The sequence below is a fragment of the Sorex fumeus genome, unplaced genomic scaffold (assembly GCF_029834395.1).
Source record: "Sorex fumeus unplaced genomic scaffold, SorFum_2.1 ptg000098l, whole genome shotgun sequence".
Taxonomy (NCBI): Eukaryota; Metazoa; Chordata; class Mammalia; order Eulipotyphla; family Soricidae; genus Sorex; species Sorex fumeus.
The window spans coordinates 40,920,655-40,933,544 of NW_026606155.1; positions in this window are offsets into that span (position 1 = coordinate 40,920,655).

Here is a 12,890-nt window from a genome sequence, read left to right on the forward strand (position 1 = left end):
TTCCATGCCCCTGGGAATTATATTGCTGACTCTGGCTCACCACAATGAGGAGGGAAGAGATGTCAGAGGTGTTGCGTGTAAGAAATTTCCTTTATTCTCAACCTAATGGGAAGCTATGGCTTACTTCCAGGTTTCCTCGCATGTGCATTGCACAGCCTGATGGAGTCTTTCTGTGTTCCTTCTGTTTCTACATTCTCCTGTTTAGTTTGAGCAATGTGCCCTCAGCTCTGACCTTTGGGGAATCCTCTAATTTCTGGAACAGACTGTGAAGCCAAAGGCATGGTTTGACTGTTGGTCACTAGATGGGCTGATCAAGGGAAATGGCCTCTATGGAGAAACACCTAGAGGGGCCTGGAAGCATCCTTAGTGGAGACTTATCTTGAAACTTTGTTTCTCTTGAAGAATAAATCAGTTTATTCTCCTTCCATTTTCTGGATCTTTTCTTATTTGAAATGTGCTGAATAAGCGAAATACTTGTCTTTCGCTTTTGTTGCATTTCCAACATACTTGTAATGATACTCCTGGTAACAGCCATGTTCTTTATGAGTAGGATATTTCTATATTAAGATTTTTTCCTTGTTGGACTTTTGTCCAACACTGAGGAATAAACTGAATAGAAAACAAAAATTCTAATGAATGAAAATCAATTTAATAGGGTGGGTGTGGGGGGTAGGAGAGGGAACTTGGGAACACTGGTGAAGGGAAGTTGACAAAGGTCAGGGAATCAGTGATGGGATATTGTATGTCAAAAACTCAACTACAACTAACCATGCAACTCATGGTGCTTAAATAAAATAAAATTCGGGGGAAATCAATTTTAAATGGCTAGCAGGAACCACCAAATGATTTTATGAGGGCTATTTGAAGAGTTGCTTTAACAATAAACAACTAATCTCAAAACAAAAGTTCTCACTTCGCTTTCTGGGTATTTCTGGAAGTTGACTCACAGGGGAATAAGGAATGTGAACTTGAAGCCCTTATCCAAATCTTTTCTAGCCTTCTCTTGCTCAGGAATTGTCAAAATCACCTCACAATGATGGTTGGGATGAAAATGACTTCTTATATTAATGCTTACACATTTTGTTATCAACATTTTCCTAAAACTTACTATTTTAAAGTAATTATAAATAAAATGTGTCTCGAGCATTTATAATATAAAGAGGTCAACAATGAACTTGCTTTACCTTTTTAGCTAGAATACTGCTGGTCAGGATGTGGTGAAAAGGAACCTCTCATTCACTGTTGGTGGAAATGTAAACAGGTTCACCTTCTATGAGAAGCAGTCTTTCTCAAAAAATTGATTGAAGAGGGCTGGAGAGATATTATGGGATTAAGACACTTGCTTCATATGCAGCCACAGCTACAAAACTTGTTCAAAGACTGGTACAACATATGGTGACCTGAGCATCGCCAGATGTGACTCCTGAGAACAGACATGTGTGGCTGCTGAGCAAATCTTGATGTAGTATCATGTGATACAGTGACACTAATTAGCACCTAGTTTGAGAGCACAAATATACTACTTTGAAAAAATATAGATAGGCATATGTTCACTGTAGCACTATTTACAGTCACCACAAGCTGGAAACAACCCAAATGTCCAGTGACAGATGAATGGATAAAGAAAGAAACGGTGACATACACATACATATAAACACACACACACACTTGAAAGCTGGCTTTTTTTTAACATTGTCTATTTTTTATTTTTAATTTCTTTTTTTATTGAATCACTGTGAGATACAGTTACAAGCTTTCCACTCCATGTTTGAGTTGCAATCATACAATGATCAAACACCCATCCCTCCACCAGCGCACATTCACCACCACCAATCTCTCCAGTATACCCCATTTCCCATCTTCCCCCTGCCTTCAGACAATTTCCCTCCCCCTCTCTCCTTTTGGGCATTATGGTTTGCAATATAGATGCTGAGAGCTATCAAGTTTGATCCTTTATCTACTTTTAGCACACATCTCCCATCCCAAACGATCCCTCCAACCATCATTGTCTTAGTGATCCCTTCTCTATTCCAGCTGCATTCTACCCCAGCTCATGAGGCATGCTTCCAACTATGGAGCAATATTCCTGGTCCTGTGTCTACTGTCCTTGGGTGTCAGTCTCATGTTATTTTATATTCCAAATATGAGTGCAGTCCTTCTATGTATGTCCCTCTCTTTCTGATTCATTGCACTTAGCATGATATACTCCATGTCTATCCACTTATAAGAAAATTTCATGACTTCATCTCTCCTAACAGCTGCATGGCATTCCATTGTGTAGATGTACCAGAGTTTCTTTAACCAGTCATCTGTTCTCTGTCCCTTGGGCTGTTTTGGCTATTGTGAACAGTGCTGCAATGAACATATAGGTGTAGTCATTTCTACTGTGTTTTTTTGCACCCTTGGGATATATTCCCAGAAGTAGTATCACAGGGTCATATGAAAGTTCAATTTCTAAGTTTTGAAAGAATGACCATATTGTTTTCCAGAAAGGCTGGACCAGTCGGCAGTCCCACCAACAGTGAAAGAGTGTCCCTTTTTCGCCACATCCACGCCAGCACTGGTTGCTTTTGTTCTTTTGAATGTGCGTCAGTCTTTGTGGTGTGAGATGATATCTCATTGTTGTTTTGATTTGCATCTCCCTGATGATTAGTGATGTGGAGCATTTTTTCATGTGCCTTTTGACCGTTTGTATTTCTTTTTTGAGGAAGCTTTGTTCATTTCTTCTCCCCACTTTTTTGATGGGGTTGGAGGTTTTATTTTTTCTTGTACAATTCTACTAGTGTCTTGTATATCTTGGATATTAATCCCTTATCAGATGGGTATTGGTTAAATATTCTTTCCCACTCTGTGGACTCTCTCTGTATATTGGTCACTGTTTCTTTTGAGGTGCAGAAGCTTCTTAGTTTGACGTAGTCCCATTTGTTTATGTTTGTTTCCACTTGCTTGGTCAGTGGTGTTTCATCCTTAAAGATGCTTTCAGCTTCAATGTCATGGAGGGTTCCACCTACATTTTCCTCCATGTTTCTTATGGATTCGTGTCTGATCTTGAGATCCACTTTTATTTGACATTTGTGTTTGATGTTAGACAGAGGTCATAGTTCATGTTTTTGCAGGTAGCTATCCAGAAAAGCTTGCCTTTTTCAACAACTTGTATTCAACCTTTTTTAAAAAGAAAATCACTATTTTTTTATTAATTTTTTTTGTTACTGTGTTTGGCATATCAAATACGTCATGGGGAGCTTGCCAGGCTCTGCCGTGCAGGCAAGATACTCTCGGTAGCTTGCCGGGCTCTCCGAGAGGGGCGGAGGAATCGAACTCGGGTCGGCCATGTTGGCTGCGTGCAAGGCAAACGCCCTACCACTGTGCTATTGCTCCAGCACCATGAGGTACAGTTGTGGACTTACAAATTTTTGTGCTTGGGTTTCAATTATACAATGATCAAATACCCATCCCTCCGCCAGTGCCCACCTTCCACCACCATGGATCCCAGTATCCCTCCCACCCCCATCCCCCCTATCCCACCCTGCCTCTGGCAGGGCATTCCCTTTTGTTCTCTCTCTTCTTTTAGATGTTGTGGTCTGCAAGAGAGACATTGAGTGGAAATCATGTTCGGTCCATAGTCTACTTTCAACATGCATCTCCCATCCTGGAAGGATCCTCCCAACACCCTTTATTTGGTGCTCCCTTCTCTATCTGAGCTGCTCTTTCCCCTAGAATGCCCAGCTGGCCTCTAAGCCATGGAGTAATCCTCCTGGTACTGATCTCGTCTATTCTTGGGTATTAATCTCCTATTTTGTTACTTTATGTCCCCCAGATGAATGCAATCTTTTTATGTCTATCTCTCTCTTTCTGACTCATTTCGCTTAGCATGATACTTTCCATGTAGTACCACTTGTATGTAAATTTCATGACTTTCTCTTTTCTAACAGCTACATAGTACTCCATTGTGTAGATGTACCAAAGTTTCTTTAACCAGTCATCTGTTCTTGGGCACTCAGGTTTTTTCCAGATTCTGGCTATTGTAAAGAGTGCTGCAATGAACAAACAAGTGCAGATGTCACTTCGACTATACATTTTTGCCTCTCTGGGATATATTCCCAGGAGTGGTATTGTTGGATGTGGGCCAGTCTCTGAGGTGTGAGATGGTATCTCATTGTGGTTTTGATCTGCATCTCCCTGATGATTAATGATGTAGAGCATTTTCTCATGTGCTCTTTTTTGCCATTCAGATTTCTTCTTTAAGAAAGTTTCTGTTCATTTCATTGCCCCATTTTTTGATGGGGTTGGATGTTTTCTTCTTGTGGAATTCAACCAGTACTTTATATATCCTTGATATCAACCCCTTGTCAGATGTGTATTTGGCAAATATCCTTTCCCATTCTGCAGACTGTCTTTGTATTTTGGTCACTGTTTGAAAATCACTATCTTAATTTAATTTAATTTAATTTTACTTTATTTTTTTTTTAATTTGGGGAGTTGTCCCAGGCAGTGCTCAGGAAGTCCAGGGGCTGCTGTGGGAATTTTCAGACAACTGAATCTTCTGCACCTTAAAAGATACAATAACCATAATACAAAGACAATCTACAGAATGAGAAAGGATATTCACCCAATTACCCATCAGATAAAGGGTTGATATCAAGGATATACAAAGCACTGGTTGAACTCTACAAGAAGAAAACATCTAACCCCATTAAAAAAATGGGGTGATGAAATGAACAGAAACTTTCTCACAGAGACTGGCCCACATCCAAAAGAACAAAAGCAACCGGTGTTGGCGCGGATTTGGCGAGAAAGGAACTCTCCTTCACTGCTGGTGGGAATGCTGACTGGTTCAGCCCTTTTGGAAAACAGTATGGACGATTCTCAAAAAATTGAAAATTGAGCTCCCATTTGACCCGCAATACCACTCCTGGGAATATATCCCAGAGAGGCAAAAAAGTATAGTCAAAATGACATCTGCACTTCTATGTTCATTGCTGCACTATTCACAATAGCCAAAATCTGGAAAAAACCCTAGTGCCCGAGAACAGATGACTGGTTAAAGAAACTTTGGTACATCTATACAATGGAACACTATGCAGCTGTTAGAAAAGATGAAGTCATGAAATTTACATACAGGTGGTACTACATGGAAAGTATCATGCTAAGTGAAATGAGTCAGAAAGAGAGGGACAGACATAGAAAGATTGCGTTCATCTGGGGAATATAAAGTAACAAAACGGGAGACTAACATCCAAGAATAGCCAAGATAAGTACCAGGAGGTTCACTCTATGGCTTAGAGGCCAGATGCACATGCTGGGGGAGAAGGCAGCTCAGATAGAGAGGGGATTACCAAGTAAAGGGTGTCAGGAGGATCCTCCCAGGATGAGAGATGCATGCTGAGAGTAGACTATAGACCAAACATGATTGCCACTCAATGCCTCTTTTGTAAACCACAGCACCCAAAATGAGAGAGAGAACAAAAGGGAATGCCTTGCCACAGGGGTGGGGTGGAATGGGGGGGGGTTGGGTGGTAGGGATACTGGGAACATTGGAGGTGGGGAATGGGCACTGGTGGAGGGATGGGTACTCAATCATTGTATAACTGAAACCCAATCACGAAAATTTGTAAGTCTACAACTGTACCTCATGGTGTTTCACTAATAAAAATTTTAAAAAAAGTAGAACAAGAGAACAGACAATGGGCAATGAAAGTATATTCTTAGACTCTGATGACAGGATTGAGGTTTCCAAGCTGGGGAAGGGATGTGGGAAGGAGTGAAGTGGAGGGCACAAAGGGGCCAAGGAGAAAGGCCAGAGGGACAATGGTGGAGGGATATTGGCACTTAGGAAGTGTGTGTGGTATAGTAACATTGTAACCCCTAAAACATCAATACAAATACTGTTGCAAATCATGTTATCTCAAATATAGTAATTTTAAAAATCAAGGTGAAACTCTGAGTCCAGAGAAATGATAATATATGACTTCTTTTAGTTTGGGGTCATGGACATTTTTCAGCTTAAATGTCTGTTTTTTGTATGCATGATTGATTTTGTGTGTGTGTGTTTATGTGTACATATGTTTGTGTGCCTATGTATGTTGGTGTCTATGTGTGTCTACATATGTGTATATTCTCATCTATGTGTGTATGTATATGTGTGTGTATAACTAATATCAAATCTGGAAGGGTTGTAAGGTATTCATTTTTTTATGGTTTGTATTAAACTTCAACTGAAAAAATTTTGTATAAATATTTTTGTCCAGCAATGTTGTTCTTAAGAACTTTTCTACTTTATCATTGAGCTGGTTGGGACTCAGGGAGGATGAGATGACTTGGCATCACTGGCTCTGGGTTGAAGTGCCAAGGCCCCTATCTTGACTGTCCACTTGTTGATCTTGTGTTAACCAATGGGCACAGGGCGTTTGATCAACTCTGGCTCACCATTACAGCTGGTTAATCTTTTCCAGTTCCTCTGTAAACTCTAAACCCACCCCTTTTGGATTAGAATCAATTTTTTGACCATGTGTGCAATCAGCTTTGCTCTTTGAACCCCAAAATGCTGTGAAAGTAACTTTAAGATATGAGTGTCAGTTTGCTGCCTGGAGTCCCACAGCTCACAGGCTTAAGGATTCATATTGCTTCCAACAATTTGCTCTTTAGGCTGATAGTACATGTACGCAGCACAAGATCCAAATAGCATAAAAGGACAGGAGGAGAACTTGCTTTCTTCTCTCCACAGTGAGCCAAGCAAGTGCTAGTAACAGGGATATTTTTTGTAACATGTTACTTTTAGTGAAAAAAAAAAAAAACCCCAAAACGATTTCTCTGCTCATCTTGGCTGCGTGCTTCCTGATGGTGACTATTTAGTTCTAAAGTGGTGAGTGGTTTCTATAATAATGACCAGAATGCTAGCTCCATTATAATTATTTCAGGTGATATTTTTTTGTTTTGTTTTCTGAGGCCCACCAGTGCTCAATGCTCAGCACTCTAACGGATGGACTATCTCTCCAGCCCCTTGAGTGCTCTTTTAAAGTCACTTTTAGGTACTTTTACTAAAAAAATTATAGCGAGAACATCTGCCAAGAAAAAAAAGTGTTCGTTTTACAAAAACTCTGGCCTTCTTAGGAAAAGAAAAGTATATCTTTCTAGTTCAGAGTCTAGACCAAAATCTCTTTTTAAATACCAGTTTTCTTTCATTTTTTTGAATAGGTGATTAATTTATTTGCATAAAATTAGAAGTAAAAAAAACTGTTATACAGTCTTGATCAGTCCCAGCCATCCACAACTCTCTACAATGTGTTTTCACTGCCTTTTTCAAGACATATAAGGAATATTCAAGTAATTTCCCAAACACACTCAAAATTAGGTATATATTTGTGGCTAGACCTATAGTCCAGAAGCCAGGGTACTTGCCTTGAGCACAGACAACCCGAATTTGATCTCTTTCATTTCATATGGTCCCCCAAGCACTGCTAAGAGTAATCCTGAGTGCAGAGGCAGGAGTAAACCTGAGTATCACCAGGTGTGCTCTACTCCCAATTAGTCACATATGTTATATGTCATATATACCTATTCGCTTATTTAAATTGGAATCTTGATCATATATACTCATCAGAATTGCTTAGAGAACTGTGATAATGCATACACCTTTACCCTATGATGACCTATTAAGAATTTGTAATTGTATTTTGAAAAACTAATTGTTCTTAGTTATTCTAGATATTCTTGTTTATTTCCCCAATGGAGAACCACTAACTGACACTACAGCCATTTAGACCTATGGAATCCATTGGGTCCCTGGTTCCAAGCTCAGGTAACTTGGACAGACAGCCATGTGGATCAATCTATAAGGTAAGTTCCACGCCCCCTTGGAAGGGCAACTATGGCCACTGAAGGTAAATTGGCCCTTAAGAGGAGCTGTCTCTAGGCCAATATAATCAGTGCTGCAATTATGTGTGTATACCTGACTTAGTTTTCCGGTATGAATTTTCCAAACTCTCTGCCCTTAACTTTTAGAGTTGCTCATCATAAAAATACTTACAAAATGTAGTATAAAGAAGAGTAGTTACCCACAATTGCACAGCACTCAGAGATAACTGCTATTGACATTTGTTTTATTTTTTATTTAAATTGTGCAAGTAATATAAAAATGCTTCTGAAGTATTTAAAACAAATCATCCACACATTGTATAATTTCATCTATATTAATATTCTGATAAAAAATTAACTCCACGGTAAAGGCTAAGGAAGGACTTACACACACACACACACACACACACACACACACACACACACACACACGCACAGATACACACAGTCTACCCAATAAAAATCTGCTTATTTACTGCCAATTCATTAAGTATTGAGCTTGTCCAAGATTTCTCAACTTTTATTTTAGAGAACATTATACTTTGATATATGCTGAGTCTCTATCCTCTCCTACTCCAAAACTGTCTATAATAGTGTACTATAAAATGCAGAGAACTTTTCTTACTCATATACTGGTGTGATTTTTTTTTTTAAATTTTTTATTGTGAGGCCTGTTCTATTTTGTTTACTTTGGGGGCAGGTCAGGGGAATGTGTTATAACTGACAGTGCTCAGGGGCATTCCTCACTCTGCTCAGGAGTGTCCCCTGGTGGTGCTTGGTGCTCAGGGGATCATCTGCGGTGCAGGAGAAGGAAGCCAGGTCAGCTCAAAGCAAGGCTAATCCTCCTACCCTCTCTCCAGCCCTCGCTTCACTTTTAATCTTATTTATTATGCTCTTCATATTCCAAATCTCTTGCTTTATTATTTAAAGCTTCCATTTCTACCTTCGTTTATTGGTTTTAGTTCTGTGCTCATAGATTTGTTATTTTGAGTTTTGTTCTATCTTTTAGATGAACTTTTACTGAGTCCTCATGCAGCACTTTGATCTGACTTTTCCACCTCCTCCCTCTTTGAGATTCTTTGTTCTAGCGATTTTCAAATCTTTGACAAGAAGAGAAACCTTCTGCATTTCTGAGGTAGGATTCTGGAGAGTTGTACTGTCTTTATGATATCATATCCCCTTGAGGTTTTTAGGTTGTCATGTATTATATTAATTTTACTTTTTCTAACAGGTGGTGCTATGTTTGATTGTGTTTATTGTGTTTTATTTTTTTAATAAATTTTTTAAAGCGTTTGCTGGTTTCCTTGGGTGCTGAGGCTCGTATCGGTTGTTGCTGGGTCAGTAGAGAGAAGGGGCATACAGGTGTCCAATTGTTGCTGAGAATGTGCTGCAAGAGAAGTTGTTTTACATTTTTGCACATTTCTCTGCTCTGGGGCCCCATATTTGCAATTGAACAGTCTGTCTACTGCCTGTGCACCGCATGTCAATAACCAGCCAAAGGGGAAATGTGGCCCAATTTCTCTGCTGTCCCCTTACTTGTTCAGGTTGTGTCACACACTCTCTGGTCCCCATTGGGCTCCCTCTGGTCAAGAGTATATAAATTCACACTGCTTCTGCTCTGCCCTACCAAGGGTCCCTAACTAGGCCAGCTGAGTGCCCCGTGTGCTCTTTCCAGCATGCAACTCAAGGTGTCTTTCTCCAGAGAAGGGTGATCTCCTCAGGGGCCTCTTTGCTGCCATATTTGTTAGTCTCTGAGGTGCAGGGGGGTTACCTTAAACCCACATTAAGCTGAGGGACACTCAGTGCCCAGTCCCCTTTGGTTAATTATCACCGTCTTCGTTCCTTAAGTAGCAAACATCATCATTATTATTATTATTATTATTATTATTATTATTATGGGCTGGAGTGATAGCACAGCAGGTAGGGCATTTGCCTTACATGCTGACAACGGGGCCCATCCAGGTTTGATTCCTCCACTCCTCTCTGAGAGCCTGGCAAGCTACTGAGAGTATCTTGCCCACAGGGCAAAGTCTGGCAAGCTCCACGTGACATATTTGATATGCCAAACTCATTAACAACAAGTCTCACAATGGAGATGCTACTGGGCCCGCTCGAGCAAATCGATGAACAACGGGAGGACAGTGACAGTGACAGTGATGCCACATGTATGCATGTATTTTAGGGTTGGATATAAGTCCATTAAATACAATATTATTATCTTTTTCAGAAAATTAGACAGTGAAAGATGCTTTTAAACCCCATTTACTAAATTTTACCCTCTGTCTCTAAATTTAGGGGAAATGTTTGTAAAAAATAAATCTAAATAAAGTTCTAATATATAAATACTAAAAGTTCTACAACTCAATCCAAGTTCACTAAGCATTCTGAGAATCTCGCTATTACAAATATAGCTTTGTTTGTTTGTTTGTTTTGTTTTTCTTTGGATCCACACCCAGTGGTGCTCTGGACTTACTTCTGGTTCTGTGGTCAAGGCTCACTCCTGATAGGCTTAGAGGACCACATGGAAATCTGGGAATCAAAGCCAGGTGGGCTATATGCAAGAAGATACCCTACCAGCTGCACTATCACTCCAGCCCCCTAATTTTAAAATATTTTGTTTTATTTATTTTTGCTTTGGCGGCCACACCTAGTGGAGCTCAGGGCTTACTTCTGGGTCAGTGCTCAAGGAATCACTCCTGCTGGGCTTCATATATGGTGCTGGGTATTAAACTTAGGTCAGCCACATGCAAGGCAAGTGCTCAACCTTCTGTACTACTTCTCTGAACCCAGTGGTAGTTTTTAAAATAGGGGCCATTCTTGACTATTTGCATAGTCTTCTACATATAAGCTTGTTTGGAGGTTCTAGCAGGGGAGCACAGCTACTCGTATACCCTCGACCGAAGACCGGTCCCTCTCTATCGGGGAAGGCCGTCCTCCTCGACCGAGCGCGCAGCTTCGGGAGGGACGCACATGGAGCGGTGAGGGAGGAAAGGGACACCCGCCTAGCCAGCCAGATCAGCCGAATCAACCCTGGCGATCAATGGGGTGACAGATGTCGCAGCCAGATCGCCCTCCCATACGGCAGAGCCTGACAAGCTCCCCGTGATGTATTCGATATGCCAGACACAGTAACAACAAAGTCTCCAATGGAGACGTTACTGGGCCCGCTCGAGCAAATCGATGAACAACGGGAGGGCCTTTACCTACATATAAGCATTTTCTCTGTCACTTGAACTATCTCTCTGGTCCATAGTTAATTTGTTTTTAATTGGGCACACCTGGCAGAGCTTATTCCTGGAGCGATAGCACAGCGGGTAGGGCATCTGCCTTGCACGCAGCCAACATGGCCGACCCGAGTTCGATTCCTCCGCCCCTCTCGGAGAGCCCGGCAAGCTACCGAGAGTATTCGATATGCCAGACACAGTAACAACAAAGTCTCCAATGGAGACGTTACTGGGCCCGCTCGAGCAAATCGACGATCAACGGGAGGGCCTTTACTTACTTTACTTATGCTCAGGGATCACTCCTGGCAGGGCTTCAGGGAACCAGATGTGGTGCCAGAGATCAAACCCAAGTCAGTTGCAGGCAAGGAAAGCATCCTATCTGCTATACTTCTCTCCAGAAGTTTAATATTTAATGTTTCTATAGTGCACAAATTAGTACCTTTTCTCACCTAGTGGAATTTTTACACTTCATCACCTTGGCATATTCACATTTTGTTGTTGTTATTGTTGCTGTTGTTTTGGACCACACTGGCAATGTTCAGGTGGTGCTCCTGGCTCTGTACTCAGGAATCACTCCTGGGAGTCCTCGGAGACTATATCCAACACTGGGTATCTAACCCAGGTTAGGCATATGCAAGGCAAGCATGCTACCCCTAGTATTATCTCTCCAGTTCCTATTAACATATTTTTAAATAAAAATTATGACATAGAGAATTGTAGGCTCATATGCAATAGAAAGAAGCACTGGGTTGGAGCAATAGTGGCACCCTGAAAAAAAAAAAGAACAAAAAGAAAATAAGAAACACTATAGAGGTCTCTTGTATGCTTGACTATGTTTTTTCATTGCTAACATATTGCAAAACTATCATAAAAATGATAACTATGACCTTAACATTAAAACAATACACTCAGATACACTCAGTATTACTCAGAATTACCCAGTTTTACTTGTAGATCTCTCCGTGTGTGTGTGTGTGTGTGTGAGAGAGAGAGAGAGAGAGAGTATGTGTGTGTGTGTGTGTGTGTGTGTGTTTCTGAGCTTTTAATACAATTTTGATACTTCAGTGGGTCAGCATATTAGTATATCTAGTGTTATAGTCAAGAGATTGGGTATCAAGCCCAAAGGCTCCACCATATTGCCTTACTATGACCACACACTATATATATTTTAAATTTTTTTCTGCAGTGCAGGGAATTGAATCTAGGTCTTCACATGCAAGTCAATGCACTCTACTACTGAGCCACATCACTGACTTCCTCTTCACATTTTAGAAAGACTCTTACAGTGGATAAGGGAACACCTTTCGTGTGTCCAACCCCAGTTTGATCCCTGGCACTGTATATAGTCCCCCACATACTGCCAGGAGTACTTAACACAGAGCCAGGAGTAAGCCCTGATCACAGTGCAGTGTGACCCCCAAGGCAAAATAAATAGAAAGGTTTTTGATACTATTCCAAATTGCTTCCTGGCAAGGTGATACCAGGGTATTACCTCAATGAATTTGAGGTAAAACTCAGTTTCACTGAGTTTAAATGAAATGTATTAAATTAAGTGGACACTATTTCCACTGTTCTGTTTTTTTATTTCCTTTTTTGTAGGAGTACTGCTATTTATTCAGCCACTGATTAGCTGATTGAATTGTGCATGAACTCCACCTTACTTTTTTTTTCTTTTTCCATTTTTTATAATTTTATTTATTGAATCACTGTGAGAACAGTTACAAAGCTTTTGGGTCTAAGTCTCAGTCATACAATGAAACACCCATACCTTCACCAGTGCCCATTCTCCACCATCAAAAATCCCAGTATACC